At 37.4% G+C, this 16872-nt stretch overlaps 1 long non-coding RNA gene across 1 annotated transcript in view; it reads left to right on the top strand.

Annotated features, from left to right (window-relative positions):
• LOC119507137 overlaps positions 1-16872 on the top strand; it is a 78115-nt gene that overhangs the window by 207 nt on the left and 61036 nt on the right. The gene's annotated exons all lie outside the window — the stretch shown is intronic.

Below are 16872 nucleotides of genomic sequence, written 5' to 3'. Positions count from 1 at the left end.
ACTCTTAACACTCAATGCAGAACGATAATTTCAAAATAGAAGAAAGTCAGTGACAGCTGTATAAACCATTAAAATTGGCATACTTATGTCCACTTTTTATTTCAGTTGAATTTCCTGGGTCTGTTTATATTTTACTATTGAAGCAGATATGAAATACAATGCTGGTATAAAAATATTATACTCTTCACTTTTTTTTTTTTAAAAAAAAAAGGTTAAAAACAAATTGGGAAGCCTTACTCTCCAGGGTTATCAAAGGAATATTGCATTAGTCTTATTAGGGCTCTACTTGTCGGATTAAGAATTTAAGAGGCTCCCTGAATAAATGGGGGCAGATTCTTAGTCCATGGCAGTTGATAGTTACTATTAAGCTAGTGCTGATTTTTCAGCCTCTGTGGGGCCCTGACTTTCCCTATCAACTGAGAGGTGTCTGACTCTCATACTGAGTGTAGGGAGCCCTCACGGTGTTCCAGTATCTGTACTGATGTCTGGCTTCCCACAGCCATCTTCCTATTGTAATATAGACTGTAAGTAGAATATAATCTTCACCATGTCATTGGGGAAAATTTAACTAAATTCCTTTTAGAGAAATTATTTCTCTTGATCATCTTACCATACTATTTTGTTTTAAACTGTTTCAAATCTTTTATGGAAATAGGCACATACAGATGTTAAACCTTAAATTTACCTGATTTCCTCACAAAGATTGTCAAAAGAAAATGTCCACTTCAGTGAAAAATCTTTACTAGACGTGACTTCTCTCTTTTGTCCTGGTTAATACATGCACATGCAGCATTTTATTTATTTTTATTAGAAAAGAGGTTGTTGCTGCATTGAATGACCTTTTTTTTTTCTTTCCTTTGATAACAGCTTAAAGATGAATTCTCTAGGATTTTGTGTCTCATCATTTTGATGATTTCCAGCTTTGTTACTGATTTAAAAACAGAGTTCTATTGGAATTCTTGTTTTATTCACTGAAGAAATACATAAAGACATTGATAAGCTGATTTGGAATCTTAATAGAATATCAGCAATACAAAGCGGTGGCTGTGATGAGATGTCAAGATATGTGTTGTTTGGAGTTAGATCCTTAAAATGTTTTGTGTAGGACTCAACGAAGAGGAAACCGTTTTCGCTAACAAATCTTGTCCAGGCAGAACTGAGTGAGAAGATGACATTGCCTTTTGTTTAGAGAGGCCTTTTGCAGAATGCTCAATTTTGCACATCCTCTTTCTGTTTTCTTCAAGGTCTTTATTAGAGAATTCATCAGAAAAAACCTTCTTGACTGGAAAGGCAAAATACAAATGCCAGGAATAGTTCATATGGGATTTAAGATCATTCATGCTTCATATCATCTTTGGTATGTTTCAGATAGGAAATCGAAGAGGAAGAAGAATGTGATTTGTGGAGGTAGAGCAGATTATCAATAGTCTCTTTGATTAGGTGTCCTGAAAGGTGTTACCATGAAATACAATAAGAAAAATTCAGCTCTTAATTGTGAGGATGTTACATGTAAAACAATTTAGTACTTTGGTTTATTTGGGTTGTAAATTTAAGTCAACAAAAATAAAAAGTGAATATTCTCTTTGCAATAAGGCTTTACCCACACACCTAGATAAACTATTGATGTAGAAAACAGGCCAAGAATATATGGTTTCACATGAGAAGTGCTTGGGTGAATTAAAATGTCTATGAGAACCTTATTAAAATGTTTCCTGACTTCCCCTATTTACATTTGTATAATAAACATTGTTAATATGCATTTTATCCTTAATTTCCTGGGATTTGTGAGACAAAAGAAAGAGCAAGAATATAGAATAAAATCTTTGCTAGAGCTAGTTAGGAAGTAATAATTTCACTGTGTAGTTTTGATACAGATTAAAAACCAAATGAATTAGCTTATTGTGCAAAACCATATTTAAGCTGCTTAAAATAGAAAATACAAATGCTTTTTCCTTTTGGAGTTGAGTAAAACTCCTGCATAGTAGGGTAATTGTTAACTTCAGTGTGAAATGGAAAAATTTACCTGGTTTTGAGTATTTAAAATGCCTGAGGGGAAGCTTGGGAAAATGGGATTTTCAGATACAGTTTGCAACAGGGAAGTGACTATTAGCATAGCTATGTCCATCCATCTGTCCATGTGTTTGAAAGTGAGTGCTCTTGTTGCCAAAGGCAAAATGAATAATGCACAGGTCTGGATCCCCAAAGGCTTGGGACAGAGGAGGTGAAAGTCTGCAAGGTCGACAGGGCCCTCCACTGGCCTAGACATGCCACTGCCATGTCTGTCTCACAGTCATAGGCTCTGTGGTTCACCTTTCTATCACTGTTCACTGTTTCTGGACCTTGAGTAGTTGCACAGGGTTTTGAGTTCAAAGATTAATAACAAATCCAATGCATACTCTCCTTCCCAGGTGAGATAAAAATTGAGATTGTGTTTTAAATCAGGATGTAGAGTGAATGAACCTGGGGCTTTATCATTGAAATGCATTTCCATCCTTAAATCCAATGTAGTGTTTGCCTTCTCAGACACCATAGACACAGAAAACATGCACTATACCTTTGCTAAAGTGTAATATTTTAAGATAATACTTTCCTTGATCTCTTAGAGACTCCTCTGTATTAAAGTGTTCCTTGCTATTTTCTGACACAGGTAGAAATCATGTCATTTGCTCATGCCTTTAAGCATATAATAGTTCCACATAGTGATGAAAATTACAAGATTATTTTGAGGGCCAAGTGCCTCTTTATTGGAGCTAAAATAGAGGTTCTAGTCTTCTTTCAATAAATGTTTCATCAACTATTCTGTTGTCCAGAGTAGAAACCTCTGAGTTATCTTTTAGTCCATCCTATGTCTCTTAACTTATGAATAATTTAATCATTAAGTCTTATTAATTTTACCCCCAAGTACTGTCCTTAGAATAGTCCCCTGACATCCTGAGTGTTTTGGTTTGCTAAAGCTTCCAGAATGCGTTATACCAGAAATGGGTTGGTTTCTACAATGGGGATCTATTAACTTAAAATTTACAGTTTTTAGGCTGTGAAAATGTCCAACTCAAGGCATCAACAGGATGATACCTGGACTCTGAAGACAGTCTGCTGGCATCTGGGACACCTCTGTCACATGGAAGGCACATGGCTGGTGTCTGCTTGTCCTTTGCTTCCAGATTTCATTGTTTTCAGCTTCTGGTTCCAGTGGCTTCCTCTGTGGGTCCTCTCTTAGCTTCTCCAAATCTTTTCTCTCTATGCTCTCTCAGTTTTTTCTGTCTTTTATCCCCTAATAAAGGACTCTTGTAAAAGGATTAAGACCTACCTTGAATAGGTTGGGTCACATCTCAGTTGAAATAACCTAACCCAAAGGTCCCACCCACAATAGGTCTGCACCTACAGGAATGGATTAAAAGAACATGATTTTTTCTGGGGTATATAATACTTCAAACCACCACATTGACTCTATTTTCCTTCTATGCCAAATCATTTTCCACACTGTTTTTTTTTTTTTTAAAGAAAATCTGATGGTATCTATCTGGAAATGTTTGCCCCTTCAACAAATTTCAAAGCTTCCAAAAGGGAACTCAGGGAGTGAATGTGGAACAAAATGGATACTGATTTAGCTGATCTGGTTAGCTAAATTGCTTTCCCAACTGATCTGATCAAGTCGCACCCATGCTTAAAATCCTTTAGTAGTACCTCATTTCTATAGATTAAATCCAACTTGTATTCTAGGCAGAATCCCAGTTCCTTGTCAAACTATCTTATCTCAACTCTCTTGGTTCCCCATCACTTTTCTTTGTCCCTGCTTCTACTCATTCTGCTTCCTTTCTTCCCTATCCCATTCCATTTCCCTTATGAGCCTGATACTCAGCTACTTACATTCCCCAACCTCAGCATGCTCTCTTATAGTTCCATTCCTTGCTCTTTTGTCTGCTTTCTCAACCTGGACTGCCATTCTCTTTCCTATCTCTGTTTCCTGCTCACTCTATAAGACTTAGCTCAAATGTCCCTCTATGAACCAGAGCTAATACCCCCTCCCCTGTTCTCTCATGGTGTAACCTAGGATAGCTATTAACACACTGGTTGTTATTCGTTCTAATATCTGCCCTTTCAACTAAACTGAACTCTGGCTGTGGCAGAGCTTATGTTTTAATCTTCATGCCGAGTGCCTAGCACAGGGCCTGCTATACCATAGATGTGAATAAATATTTGTCAGTTGAATAATGAAAGAATGTCATTCTCTAGCTAATGTTACATGTTTTTCATTTTGCTCTAGGCATTTTAATTCTGGACTTTAGCAAAGAGCATCAGTTTAGGTGAATTGAATGAACTCAGTTGCTATTAAATCTACTCTTTTCATAGCCTGTAAGTGACCAATCATTTATCCATTCTTACATGTAACAAATGGTTGAAGATTTTTTATTGTCAGGTATTTTCCCAATCATTTTGGAAACAAAGATGTCCAGGACAGGCACCTCATCAACTTTCCCTTTGGATTCCTTCTGAGAAGGGAAAGGAAGACTAAGGAGAACTGATTTGTGGTAACTGCTCTTCTGCTGACAGTTTTGTTTCTGGACTAGTGTTTCAACTCCAACAAAAACTTGAGTAAGTCGAGGGCAGGACCAGTTGACATATCGATCTAGTTATAAATGGTCCTGAAAGGTCCCTCTTGGCTTTGACTAATGCCTGAGCTCAGGTATCTCTGCAAGGTTGAATTATTTCTAGGTCAACCATTTCTAGATTCTTTTCCCCAAATGAATGCTTAAAAGCTCAGAGAAGGAGCATTTTGTAAATAATGCAAAGGTGGAAAATGAATAGTTTTTGTTTAGTTTCAAAACTTCTCATTCTTGACTTTGGAAGACAGTGGAGCACTGATTTATATCCTGATACTACAGTTTATTTGTTGTGATTTTGTTAATCAGATGCCCCCTGACTTTCCTATTCCTTCCTGCTCAGCCTTCAGAAGAGTGCTGGCATCTGAGTTAAGTGAATGGGAGGAGCAAGTTTTACAAAGTGGCAAACTGCCAACATTCCTTTGCCTTCTGTTGTCTTGCAAATGATGCCAAGTTATCTCGTGGCTACTTGTAGCAAAGGAAAGGTTTGTTAATTGTTCCCTGATAATTCTCTCATGGATTTTTCAAACCCCTGACTTAAAGTAGCTATAATAAAGATACTAGAATTGCAAACACAAGAATACTTAGTAGAATTTATATTCTATAAAGATAAAAGATTATACAAGTATTATTTTACTTATTCTTATGTTATCTCCATCTTTTGTGAAGTAGGTAGGGTGAATTTATAGAGAAGCAAAGGAAGATAAATGATGACATCTCTTCCCAGCTACTGGGTAACTTAGGCTGCACAGTAATGAGTATATGCACTGTGGGCTCTGTGGAAAGGGAGAGGAAAATGCTGACAGAGCCCTTGTTTTGATTGAATTTATAATATTAGAGAGAGGAAGGGGTGAGGTAATATGGGGTGAAGCAATATAGGGTGAAGACTGGGAGACCTATTTATGGCTGTTCGGTTGTCATAACTCAGCTGCTTTGTTTTGCCCACTCAGTGAACTGACCTTCCTCCGTACTCCTGTTTGACAGCCTCAGAGAATAAATTCCTCCTTAATCCACCTCATAGGCCCAGCAGAGGCAGCAAGAACAGAGCATCTGCAGACAGAGCCAATAAGTTCACTTCCAGAGGCGAAAGGGTAATTCATTCTTCCTGTTCACTCCATCACTGACCTTTCTGTTCGACTGCTGCCCAGGGTACCAATTAGTGCTAATTGCTGCTGATAGTGGTGAAAGATTCTGTGACAAGTCTCTGCTAAGACGAGGGCTAAGACCCCTAACTCATTTCATGTAGAGTATGCCCACGAGAGGAGGTACTTTGGGATAATACAGCAAGAAGGCTGGGTTGGAAAAAAAGATCATTACCAAGAGCACGGTGGTTTTCAACAGGCCTGTCTCATTATAGTCCACTAACAGCTACTGAAAATAACACTGTAATTAATTTTCCCAGAAAGAGGAATTTTGCCACTTCTTATCCATATCTTACTTTGATGTGTAAGGACTCAAATGTATCCCCAAAGTAAGAGTCAATCTAATTATATGTAGGGTAAAAATTCACTGCTTCAACTCTGTCTAGCGAAACAGCAGGAGATCTTTATGCCAAGTGAAATAAATTTTTAACAGACCTGCTATAATGTCTCAAAGTTTCCTGAATAATGTTGAGTGAGTAAGCACTGCTTTTAAGATCTTTCAGTTTGATGGACAAGAAAATATCATTGTAGAGAAGTAGGTCTTCTAATATCATTGCAATTAGCCACATTATTGGAAGTGGAAAATCCTCACAAAGGGGATTGGCTGCTCTGGTGTCATATTTTTAAATTAATATAAAAAGAGCTGCTTTGTATTAGCCAAGAAAAAGTTGGGAGTTCTCTGATTTGGCCATTATACTCTTGGAAAAGGCAGTTCATTTCATATATATCTAAAGTAGACAGCGTTAGCTTTTAACAATTGCCAACTGCCAGTTATAAGTAGCTCTCCCATTTGAAACAAAGCCTTGTCTTTCAAATTCCTACTATCTTAAGGAAAAAAAAAATCCTGAGCTTCTTTCAGTCTTTCAGCACACACCAGCTGTTCCAGATGTTATGATTACACATCTAGGGCCACACTCTGAACTAAAAATATATACAGGAGATTGACTTCCAACCTCTGTAGTAAAGTAGCATGCTAAATTATATTATTTATCTCTTACCTATTTTCTAGATGTATTTGTAAGTGGTTTTTAAGTGGAGGTATAACTCCATACTCATTTTTTTTTTCCATCAAACTTACTATGGTTAATAGTAAGATTCATTAATATGATTCAAAGCCTAGTCCATTACCAGACTTTTTTGTTCATTTGTTTTACTTATAATGAAAAATAACAAAATGTCCTTTTGCTCTAACATTAGTAAAACAAAGAAAAATAATTAAATCAAATAACACATACTTGTAACAATGGGACTTGAAAAAAATGATTAGCGGTTGAGAAGTTAGAAGATGACTTTTAGAAGATGACTTTTGAGCATATTCTGAGAGGACTTCTGGGGATTTTCAGAATTGGAATGAAATAGTTTTCTATACTGGCCACCAGATGGCCTAGTGAGACCAGAACTTTCTTGGTGCACACCCTGTGGGGATAGTGGTAGTGGTGGTGGCAGTAGTTTCAAGGTAGATTGGGAATCAGGCAGAAACTGTGCAACTGTCCAGTTTCCATTTTTACTATATCTCCTTAAACCATTCTCCACTTCATCAGTCAGAGGATTATTTTAAAAATGGAACTTGGATAATGATATTTTCTTGCTTAAAACTCTCCAATGTCTTCCCAGTGCATGCAGGATAAACTCCAGACTCCTTACCCTCACTTACAAAGCCTCACATGATCTGGCTCAAGACTATCTCTCTTACCTTATCTCAGCCCATCCTTCCTCTGCTCTTACTGCATTCCAGTCACACAGGTTTTTTCTGCTTTCTGAAGAGCAACACTTTCTCCCTAAGGGCCTTTGCATTAATGGTCCCATTTGCCTGGGATGTTTTTATTCATATTTTTGAATAATTGGCACCCTCTCATCCTGTAGATTTCAGCTCAGTGTAACCATGCTAAAGACAGAGCAGAGGATCACACAGGACACTTTAGGACCAGGCTTAGAAGTGAAGCATATCACTCTGCCTTCATATTTTGCCTACATGTTATTTCCCAACCTAACTGCCCTATTTTGTGTGCCCAGAAATGGGGACAGTTTGTCAAAATACACTGAACACTAAAAGAATAGAAATAGAATTTACAACTTCAAAATAAATAGAAGAAAGAAGAGAAATAAATAAACTTGATGAAACTAATTGAAATCAGCAAAGTAGAACAAAATAGGAAAAAAGGTGAAAAGAAAGCATAAAATAAGTAAGAACAATAAATATAATTGTATTAAATTTGCCAATTTCTTTCCAGAGATTATCAGAATAAATTAAAAATCCTTTACAGTAAAAAGGCAAGGATATAAAGACAAAGTGAGCTGTAGTAATTTGCAAGGGACATATCTAAACTATAAGGACACAAAAACATGGAAAATTAAAGGATAGAAAAAGATATACCAGTCAAAATTAACCAAATGAAAGTTAGTCCAACTGTATTAATATTAGGCAAAAAGAGCCTTAAGGCAAATAGCATTGTTAAGTCTAGACAGGATTTCTGCCTTTTGATAAAAGGAATAATTTAATAGGAAAAATATAACAATTCTAAACTTGTAATCACCTAATAATACATTTTAAATTTAAACAGCAAAAATTGACATAATTCCAAGGCAAAACTGACAAATGCACCATCGTAGTGGGAGATTTTAGCACACCTCTGTTAGTAATGGTAGATCACACAGAATAAAAACTGGTAATTGCTCTAGTGGATTTGAGCAACACAACTACAAAGCTTGTTCTAATTTAGTTGTAGAGGACATGCTCCTGATAACTAAAGAAAACACATTTAATAAGATTCTGCAGTCGTTTATGTGAGAGATGAAGAGGGGCTAAACAAAAACAGGATCCATGGATTGAAAGGAAAGAACTTGTGGTTAAAGTGGTAGGATTTGCTATTTACTGAATAGGGAATTGGGGGAGGGGGAAATGGAGTTGAAAATTATTAAAGCCAGCCATGTGGGCAGTAATGCTATGAATGGTGAGAACATAGAAAAATCAGGAGATTCTCTTTGGGGAGAATGATGAGATCAGGTTGGATATTTTTTCAGTTGAAAGTGCATTTTTCCAGGAAAAAGCTGAACTTCCACTCCCTGGGCTTATTTCCTTTGTAATCTTCTAGGACATTTGACATTCCAGATACATTTATTCAATAATAACATTGCTGATTCATCTGTGATTAATAGATACTATTGTGGAAATGTTACTTGATTTAGCAGGTGATCTTTATGGGGTCTTACGTTGAAGCAGCTAATTCTATTATGAATTATTTACTATTAATTGATTAGAGCCCTTCAGTGGGTATGAGCTTCCAAGTGGGTTATAGAAGTAACTATTGATTCCTGAAGCTGATCTCTATCATGATTGAGGATAAAAATAGCCATTGTTTGTAAGCAGTTCAGAGCTTACAAACTCTTCTAAATATGTTAATGTGGTGGCTTGGAGGTATGTACCCCAGAAAAACATGTTTTTAAGCTTAATACATTCCTGTGGTTGTGAACTCATGTAAATAGTTCAATTGGGCTAAACCTTAACTAAAGTAACCTTTTGATGAGGTTACTTTAGTAAAGGTTTAGCCCAACTGGATCAGGATGGGTCTTAACCCTGTCATTGAAGGTCTTATAGGGAAGGTCATAGAGAGAAAAAAAGCCAGAGGAAGCACCTGGAAGAGAAGGGGGAAGCCAGGAGAGGCCACCATGTGCATTGCATGTGACAGAAAAACCAAGGACAAACGATCAGCAGCCAGCCCAGAATGCCACAGTCTCCTGGCAGAAAGCACCACCTTCATGACACCTTGATTTTGGACTTCTCTAGCCTCAAAGCTGTGAGCCAATGAATTCCCATTGTTCAAGTCAACCCATTGCATGGTATTTGCTTTAACAGCCAGGAAACTCAAACAGTTAACTGCACAATTTTCACAGCAATACCCTGAGGTAGATAGAAAAGCAATTATTATGATTTCCATTTTGCAGACGAGGAAATTGAAGATCAAATCACACAACTGAATCTACTGACCCCCAAATCACTTGTTGGTTTTACAAATTCAGCCTTGCAGGCTCTCATAAATTGGAAAGTTGGAATGAAGAAAACAGCTACATTCTCTTTTTCTCTGGTGCTTAACTTAGAGTGCTTTGTTCCCGTCTTACCTTTGAACTTCTGTTTTAAAGTCTGAGTTTCTATGGAGAGATTTTGAGCCTGGAGCTCATGGATAGGTTTACATGGGGGCAGACATTTTTATGCATGCCTTCTATTTACCCTTTTTCTATGTTTTCCCCCTTCCTTTCATCTGTCCTGTGTAACGTTCTCTACTGCCATGGGTTGAAAAATAAACTGCAATTCTGGTGTGGACTTTCTACTCTGGACTGAAATGGCCAACAGTGCATAACTGCAGTTTTCTGAAGACAGGTTCTACGATGTTCATCAGATTCTCAAAAGGGTCCAGGGCCTACCAAAATTAAGAACTACTGAAGAGAGAGAAGGGAATATTAGTAGGAAAAAATGTTTCAAGCAACTGTTTGATTTCTCTATTGCATTTCCACTCTTCCTTTCTGTTTCTGCCCTTTTTTTCCCTAAAGAAACCATGATTTACATATGACTTTACGAACAAATAGAAGTAGGGAGAAGTTTCCAATATTCTGTCCTTTTCATTCAGGAGCAAACGATATCTAAGTGTTAAGATTCTCTATGTTCAGCCCAAAGGAAAATGCCCCTAATATCCTCTACTATTTTTGATATCTCCAGAATGAAATACAGTTTGTACAAATTCAGTTTTAAAGGATAAAAGTATTTATAATATTCCTTACATTTTCTCATTTCTTTATACTTTTCAAAAGTCATTTACCTCCTTTAGAATTAACGTAGACAGGTGGCTGAGAAGATTGCGATGTGGCTTCCTGCACATTTATGCCTCTAGGTCTCAATGCATCCTCTTCCCTCTGCTTGAAATTCTCTCTCCTCATATTCTACTTGCTAAACTCAATCTCATTCTGAAGACTGAGCTCAAAAGTCTGTCCTCTTGACGATGGCTCTAACTTCCCACCAAATCTTTTTAGTTTTCCTACCTAGATAGTGGGATTCTTGAGGAAGAGAGCCACATATTTTTCACCTTAAAAAAATCCTCTCTGCACCTAGTATGGTGTCTAGCACAAAAGGAAATTCACACAACTTTTATTTTTCAAATGTTATGTGAGTGGATAACAGCAGAAAAGTATTTAACACTTAGAAGAATTTCACTCAAAGATTTCTGAACATGCATGCATGAAAAATGAGTGAATGGTATGTGAATGTGTCTCAATAAAACTGCTTACAAATGAGTGAATGAATGCAAGGAAAAATCAGTGAAATATTTGCTATGACAGGAATTTAGCTGTGCTATTGAATGGGGAAGCCCAACTTGTTCTCTCAGTTAACATTCTTGAAAAATGCAGCCCACTCGATTACCTAGCAGCTCTTCCTCTGGCTTTAATTTTTTCTTTTCAGATAAGACCTGAGAACAGAAAGCTATTGTTGGCAATAAAGAATTTGTTTACCACTCATTCACATTCATTTAACAAATATTTATTGAGTGTGTTTTACGTGCCAGGCACTGTTCTGTGCACTAAAGCTAAAGAACAAAATGGAAAAGAAAAACCCCCTTTCTCACTGAGTTTTCTTTCTAATGTGAGGAGAGCAACCATTAGCAATAAATACAGTAAGTAAGTAAATTATGTTAAAAGTGCTAAATTTTATGAAAAAAGTAGAGCAGAGTCAGCAGGTTTGAGGATTTTGGTTGAGACTGGTTTGCTTCAGTTTTAAATAGGGTGGTAGCAGAGTCCCCACTGAGAAGGTGACAGTCGAGCGAAGAGTCAGAGTGAGGGAGCCATGAAGACATCTGGGAGGAAGAACGTTCCAGGCAGAGCAGGGACTGTTTGGGAGTGTTGAGGCAGGCTGGTGGCATTGGAGTGGAGTGAGTAAGGGGGAGGTAAAAGGGAACTTTTTGGAGAGATTAGGGTAAGGGCCATCTTGTTTAGGACTTTGGCTTTTTCTATGGGTCAAATAAGGAACCATTGGATTATTTTGAGCAGAGGAGGGATATAACCTTGGGGATTTAGAAGGATTACTCTGGCTGCTGTGTTGAGAATAGATGAGGAGGTGAACAGTGCTGGAAGGAGGGAGATGCCGTGGCAATATGCCGGTGCAGGTGGAGGGGGAATCAGTGGAGATGGTGACATGGCTTGACTGAGAAATTATCCTTAGGTTTGGATCAGAGCTTTATGGTGAATGGTGCCTTATTAATTCTGGTCAACTGCAACCTTAAACTTAAGACTCAGGAATGGTTTGAAAGTGCTTCTATTAGAGTATTAATATGGACAATAATTTGGAAGGATTTTGCATAATGACAGTGCATATGCTCCATTTAGACCAAAATCTTACTTTGTTTTATGTAAGTCTTCTTCCTATAAAGGAATCACTATTGATTCACTGTACATACTATAAATTTAAAGTCTTTATTGTTGTACTGGGTAAGATCTGTGGTAGGAATTCTTCCTGGATTTGATCGAGGAACATCATAGCGAACTAATTTATTAGAGGATTTTGAGGGAATACAGATACTAAAGGATAATATTCAGACTTTTCAAAAAGTTCTGGGCAAAGTTTTGTAATAAATTTACTATCTTAGGTAAGAAATAGTTCAGAAATTGGATAAACAGTAAGATAAATAATTTTTTTTTATGGGTTGAGAAATTTAAACAGTGAGCATCTCAGTAAATTCCGGAAGTTTACAATGAGGGACATGTTCCAGAATAAAAGGGAAGTTATGCTTACATAACTCATTAACCCAAAACTTGGTATTTATGGAAAATATTAGTATATTTTAAAGTTTGAGGTGTATTTGTGGATGAGATAGCAGGATGTTTGAATGGAAGCCTTTGGGATTGAACATTAAGAAAGACCAGGAAACTTTTACTTGGATAATTCAAATTCACTTTCTCCTCTCCATATGCTCCTTATTTTGGAAAATTGCTTCACCATTCACCTAGTGTACAATCCAAAAGTTATGAATACTTTGGATTGCCTCTCCACCTAATCAGGGGCCCCACCCTGCTCAATCTACCTGTTTCCATCTCTTGTATACTATACATTCCCACTTTTGTATTCTCTCTCCCACCATCCTAATGGAAGCCTTTTTCATTTCTCTTCTGAGATATCCCACAGTCTCCTGCCTAGTTTCTTACCCCCATTCCATGCCCAACCCACTCTATCCTCAGTTCTGACTCCAGAGTGAGGTTTCTCAATCGCAAATATGATTATGTCACTTCCTTTTAAAAATTTTCATACTGGCTCCCCCTTGCTTTCTGGATAACATCCTTAACAGAGCTCACAAAGGCTTTTGTGATCTGGTCCTTGCCTACCTTATTGTCCATCCCCCCTCTTATAACTTCCCTCCTTGAACTCTAAATCCTCATCTTGATCAAATGATTTACAGTTCCCTACATGTTCCTTGACCAATCACAGTGCTGCGCCGTTGCACTTTCTCTGTTTCTCCCTGAGGTGACCATTTATTTGCCTGGTTAATTCCTACTTATCCTTAAAATCACAGCCCAGAAGTCACTTCCCAGATTACATTTTCTGAACTGAGTGCCTTTCCTGTGTATTTCCACTGCATCCCATGTCTATTGCACTCACCACAAGAAATTGTATTATAGTGTTCTACTGTGGAACTTTTAAAAAATCCTGTCAATACCCTTAAACTTTAGTAAAGTTCTTGGTACATAAAAGATGTTTAAAATTTTTGGTAAAAGAAAAAACTCAGACCTCCCATTACACGCTCCTTAATATCACTGTCAAACAGATCTATATTTTAAGGACTTTGGGTTGGACCTACATGTACAGATCTTATTTTTATGTTGTAGTATTTTATATAGGTAGCTGAATATTACCAAGTCCCTCGGTACCTATTTTATCTTCTGTTGTATTTTACTGACAATTCTATTTTGGTGTTCTTTTCCTTCTGTCACCTTTTTTAGAATGAAATTATTTTATAAAATAGATTATGATACAAAAATGACAAAATTACAGGAAATAAATGAGATCAACCTAGATTTGACCATTTAGATGAAGAATTCTTGAGAGCTAGCATTCTGAGTTTTTTTCAATGATCCAATTTAAATAGCTCTAAAAGAAGAGAGTCAAAGAAAAGTCTCTTTTTCATACTGCCTCTTTGTTTTCCTGTATACATAATTAATATGAATTAATATGAATTTCCAGGCCTTAGTACCTAGTGATAGGTACATAAAGGCATTTAACGTCTTAAAGGTATTTAAGACCTATCACAAGTTGCCATGCAAATGATCTGTACATTTGTGTTGGCTTTGGAGTGAAATGGCCATATAGTCCTTTCTCTGTGCTATGATCCATAGGAGAAATTTGGCATGTTTTATTTAACACCTTTTTCTTTCCATTGCTGATTGTTTTCTAGACCCTCACTACCTTGTGGCTGGATTGCTATAATCCCTCTCAAATTTCTTAGGTGGCAACAGTCCTAAAGGAAAGTGGGTCAATGTTGTTGTGGTCACTGGAAACAAGCTGAGCTAGGCACAAGCTAAGATCAAGCAAGCTGAGGTCAGCACAGTGTAGACAGGTCCAGCTGGAAAGAGGACTGGGTGAGCTATGTTTGGAAGGAGATTGGCAAGTATGATCTGGAATTAGGCCAAATTCTTGACCTAAAACCTGAAAGGGTAGGAGCAAACTTCAGTAGATCTGAGATAGTATGAAGAATACTCAGGAAGTTTGGTAGCTTTGATAAGGAGCTTCTGTAGACTGAGACTTTTTATCCAGGGCAATTCAGATATATTTGGTTGACCCCAGCCCAGTGGAGACTTACTGGTCTAAAAGGGCCATTTTCATCTAAGGAGAATCCAGTTCCCTTAAAAGGAAAGAATTTTCCTTATCTAGCTATGAGTATTCAGTAAGTGAATAAGAGAAGAGGAGCACACAAGCCATGTCTTCCTAAAGGACTTTAGATTCTCCCGGGGGGTGCTTGTTCCTGGGGATGTGGTTGGATTTGCCCTGGGGTGGGGGAAGAGGATGAGAATGATTGAGAGTAGTTTCTCATTCTTCTCATTGCTTGGGTTTCTTGCTCTGAGACCAAGTCACCATGTAGAGCCAAAGGGAGTGGCTGGCCTAGCAGTCTATCCATGTTTTCCATTTTCCAGTTTTCTACGACTCATACTCTCCATTCACATCTATTCTACATATAATCATCAGATAAATCTTTCTGAAATGTGGGTTTCCTTATACTCAAATCTTTAATAAATTGCCATTGCCTTTGTGATGATTTCTAACCCCCTTAAGCTGCTATCCAAGGATCTTTATGAATCTGGACCCAACCTACTTCATTATCCCAAGCATAAATCTTTGACCCAATAAAGCAGGTAAACTCACTGTTCCTTGAACACACCTATGGGAGCCCTGGGCCCAGGGCCTTCCCAAGTGCCTTGAAGACTGCACATAGCAGCTTGCTTGACCTAGGACAGTTCAGGTTTGACCTACTCTCCTTGTAAAATCAGGCCTCTGGCACTAAATGTCATCTATAGCTGCTTCCATCCTGAAACTACCTCCTCCCTGAAACTCCCGGAGGTATATGAGATAATCTATAATCCTCCCCTCTTCCCTGTAGACCACAATGGATCCTTCCCTATGTCCCTATGTCCCAAGACCCCCACTCCTCTCATACCCATTTGAATGTCTTTGTCCTAACCCTTATAAACCCCTCCCTGGCACCCCCTGCTTTCGTGGAGTACCTTACACACCAAGCTTGGAACCCCCTGCCATTCAGAGCAGCTGACTCCCCACCCTGTAGGTAAGCCCCCAAAATAAGAGCCCATGTCTCAGAACGTGTCCGGTACTTTCTTTAGTCCTTTGGCTGCAAAAGCCCTCTTGGATCTTGACAATGCCCCAGTGAACCCTGTCTTTATTTATTTATTTATTTTATTTTGTTATATAGGGACAGAATTTAATGATTATAACTTTTTATGTAGTTTTTTTTTTTTTTTGCAAGTTAGGTGCCATAAACACTTGAATAATCCATCTTTTAAAAAGTATGTTTACAACAACAGAAGAATTCAGATGAAATATAAGCCTTTCTACTTACAATTGTTTTACAGATTATTCAAATCTCGAATGCCACAAATGAATGTTAATTTGTAACAATATAATGAACAAACATTCAGATTCTTAATAAAATTTTCCTTTAGCATTCTAAAACTTACCATTATACTATATAGTCTATGCAGAGTTTTGCGGTACAGTATCAAGAAGACATCAACAGTAAAAAGCAGTTACAAAGCAGTTTCAGAACTTTCTTGAGTGTGCTACATACATAAACAGTACAAAAAAACAAAAAGCTTTAAGTAAACCTCGTGCAACCCTTGAGAATTTGTTCTGAATTCCCAGTCCTTTCTAAGCTATCAGATATGTTAGGTTTAACATCTATTTTGGTGGCAGTGATTATTGGAAATAATTTTCACCAGCAGCAAAATACAGCCTTAATTTGGTAAGTTAGTTATTAATCTGAAAGTGATTGCTTAATCTATTAAAAAAATTACTTTATTTATCAAATAAAAAAAACATTTCCAAATAAAACAAAGCAAAGCAATGGGAAAAACAAATATCCTGAAATAACTTCATTCCTTCCAATATACTCCTACCATACCAAAAGAAAATTAACGAACCATAGTCACACCTGAGCATTCCCATATCATTAAGAATAACCTCAATATCTTTATGATTTGTTCAGCCCACTGGCACCACTTAGAATGTCTCCCTTCACTCCTTTCCAAGTATGCAAAAATTTAAAGATCAATGCTCAAATTCTACCTTTTCCATTCAACCTTCTCTTGACCCCCCTTAAACCAGTGGAGTTCTTGTCTTTTTTCCCAACTGAATTTAGTTATTTAAGTGAGAGTAAATGAGTGGAAAGAAACAAAATATAATGGACTGATGTAGAAGTGTAGTTTCCAGAAGTAAGCTGTCTAAAGTTCCCCCAAGAAATAAATAAGGCATGCAACTCTTGCTTTGCCTTCTTGAGTATCAAATGTCTCTGTCTCTCAACATGCATTTGTTCAAGATCCACAGCGGATATGTTTGCCCCATTGTCTCTGAATAGCCTGTAGGGGCT

The sequence above is a fragment of the Choloepus didactylus genome, chromosome 12 (genome assembly GCF_015220235.1).
Source record: "Choloepus didactylus isolate mChoDid1 chromosome 12, mChoDid1.pri, whole genome shotgun sequence".
Lineage (NCBI taxonomy): Eukaryota > Metazoa > Chordata > Mammalia > Pilosa > Megalonychidae > Choloepus > Choloepus didactylus.
Note: the sequence above shows the minus strand (reverse complement) of the source record. Positions and strands in the feature narration are given on the sequence as shown.